Source organism: Symphalangus syndactylus, chromosome X (assembly GCF_028878055.3).
Source record: "Symphalangus syndactylus isolate Jambi chromosome X, NHGRI_mSymSyn1-v2.1_pri, whole genome shotgun sequence".
NCBI lineage: Eukaryota > Metazoa > Chordata > Mammalia > Primates > Hylobatidae > Symphalangus > Symphalangus syndactylus.
The window spans coordinates 157,706,695-157,709,858 of record NC_072447.2 but is presented as its reverse complement, the minus strand read 5'-3'; positions in this window follow the sequence as shown (position 1 = coordinate 157,709,858).

The window sequence follows — 3,164 nt, the reverse complement described above, 5'->3', positions numbered from 1 at the left end:
CAAAACCCCACTGGAACTGCTACAAATACGATTTTTGAAAGGATTAGAAGGATAGCAGTGAAGATGAAATAAAAAGGGTTGAAGAACAGGAAAGGAGAAAACAACTAAATTTTGGATGCCGAAGAACAGATGGATGAGTGGCAACTGACTTAGCAGATCCAAGAAGGCCACAAACTAGGAATTCTGAGACCTTAGTGGGAAAAGCAAACAGCTAACTTGATTTACTCCCCACCCCCAGGAATCTTCAAAGGCTGGACCAGGGTAACTCTGGAAGTGGAGTTACCTCTGGAAGTGAAGAGGGTTGGGTATCAAAATAATGAAGGCTGTTTGGAAACTCTTTTAAGAAGTAGATTCATTGCCAAATCCCCTCCTGCTGTCAATGCCAGTGAGGGGCTGGCCCTTCCCTGCTCTGACAGAAGCCTGGAGTGTTATTCCCTGGAGAGGGTAAAGCAGAGGGTCTCTGGATGGGGAGTTCCCAGACTTAGTTGAGGGCTGGGGTCCTGTACTGAAAACAGGGGTGCTGAGTGGAAGCATGTGTCTTGAAAGCTGTGAACTCCCAGTCTTCTTCCCTGCCCCTGCCCCTAAAATTCTGGCAGCTGGAAGAGTCTTCTGTGAGCCATCTGACCAACCTAAGAGAAAAAGATCTAAGGAGGCTGACACTGAAGGCTCCCCAGTAAAGGGCTCACTCAGCTGGGTTACTCCCCAGTGAGGTACACAGTTTGATACTGTGAGGAAGAAGACACCCATTCAATTGAGGGTACTTATTTTTGGAATAGGAGGAGAGACCTGAGCATTTTAGTGTCTGCAAGGAAAGGAGCCAGGCAGAGAAGACGGAGAGATGAGAGATTCTTGAGAGAAGACGTAATTGATGGAGTGAGGCACCTGGGGAGGCAGGATGGGATGGAACCCAGAGCAGGAGTGGAAGTGACAGCCTGAGTCAGAAGAAAGAACCTTCATCTTTCACCGAGACAGGATGAAAAGAAATGAGATCTGGTTATAGACTCAATTCGATCCATTATTATTTTGCAGCTACTATATCCAAGGCGTTGTGTGGGGTAGTGTTCATTCATCCATCCACTCATTCATCCAACATTTTTTGGAGCAACTACTGTGTTCCAGGCACTGTGCTGGGTGCTGGAGATACCGAGATGAATCAGACAAGGTTCCAGTCCTCAAGGAGCTCACAGTCACAGGGCGAAAGCAGGCTCACAACATAGGGCAATATGTGCTGTGAAACTGAGCACAGGGGGCTGTGAGAACACGGAGCAAGGGACACTGTAGAGAAGGGAATGAAGCAGGTATGGAAATGGATATAGAACAAGGCATGGACTGCTCTGTGCGTTCAAGGGCAGAGAGATCTCATCCAGCAGGGCCCATCTGCAGAGGTTTCATGAAGTTAGGTCGTCTTTGAGTTGAAACCGAGAGGATGCCTAGGGTTTCTTTCAACCTGCAGTGACGTGGGGGTGGGGAAGGGGTGCCCACCAAGAGGTGAAAACAGATGCAAAGATCCAGAGGCAGGAAATTGCAAGAGGACATGTTCAGGGTAGAGGGAGAGGCCCTGGTTGAGCACCCGAGAAGCCCCGGTTGAGAGTATGCTGAGGCAAGTAGTAGGAGGTGCAGTTGCGAAGCAGGAATAGGATGAGATGCAAAAAATATCACTGAAGCAACATCACAAAATGCAACCGGGTTGAACAAATGGATTGTGTAAAAAACACCAGACTGTGAAATGAGAAACCCGATTCTGTTTTAGGCCCAGCTCTGAAACAAACTTGCTCTTGATGTGGTATGTAGTGACTCAGTTAACGTCTCTGAACATTGGTTTCTTCATCCATCAAGTGGTAGCAGGAACACCTTTCCTGCCTATCTCATGGGGTTCTCGTGAGGAGCATATGAGTCAGTGTACAAGAAAACACCATTAAAAAAAAAAAAAAAAAAAACTCTTTAAAGTGCCGGTGCACACACGTAAAGGCTTATTATTGGGGAGGCGCTTGTGCTGGGAACACAACCCTAACCCTAACCAGGGGAGCAAATGTACTGAAATATTCTCCTAAAGGGATCCAACAACATTCCGAAACTAGTTGTTAGGTAACATGGGGAGCGAATCAACTCCTGTTAATTTGGAATGTCTATAGATCAAATTTACATACAATAAAAATAGATTTGTACTATCCCGGTAGCCTACCGATGATAGTAAAACAGGAATTATACACACAAAAACATGCAAATGTCCAATTGTTCTTCATTCACTCAACCAACATTCATTGACCACTCTGCTGTGCACTGAGGGCGGGCACAGTGGAGGCCAGAGAAATAGAATTTCTGCCCTCAAGATCTCCTTGTACCATGGGAGACAGATGTATTAACAGCAATGTTAACACCAGGTAAGCACAAGGAGTCTGTGGGAGCTCAGAACAAGGGTACCTAAACCAGTCTTTTGCAGCTGAGGTTGTATTAATATGAAGTAGTACCACTGCCCCGATTTTACAGATGAGGAAACTGAGAGTTAGAGAGCAAGTGACAGAGCCAGTACTCTAACCCAGCTGTTTTAATTCTGAATCCAGGGCTTTTTCTGTCTCGCCACAGCTGCCTCTTTTGCTTTGTAAATACTTTAGGTCTAATGCATATGGCAAAAGATAAGTTGTCTTGTGTGTCCCTGCCCGTCCTAGACTGTCTGCTCCTTTCCAGAGACAAACAGGAATTTGGGGGTTAGAGCACTTCCATTTTCCCTTAAATGTTATATTTCAGATATAAGTAATAATAATAATAATTCAATAAATAATAATAAAAGTCCTCACCCTATCTATAAGTTCCTTTTGAAAGTTTCTCAAGAGTCCAGGAGTGTGTGTGCACACACGCGTGTATGTGTGGGTGTATATGTATGCACGTGTACGTGCACGCATGCAAGTGGGTGCGTGTGCGTAGGCGTTTGGAGTAGGGAAGGTTGGGAAGCACTGGCTCCTGCATTTTTTCAACAAACCTAGATACAGAGAAAATGGAAAATGAGCCCAAACAAAAAGGAACTTGCAGAAGAAGACAGGTGAAAATAACCAATGAGAGAAAAGAGTTCTCAGGAGACACCAGGAAAGCGGTGTCTTACTGGCCACATCTACTGCTTCACTGGCAGTTCCATTAAAATAAAATATATTCCACTAAAATACATATAG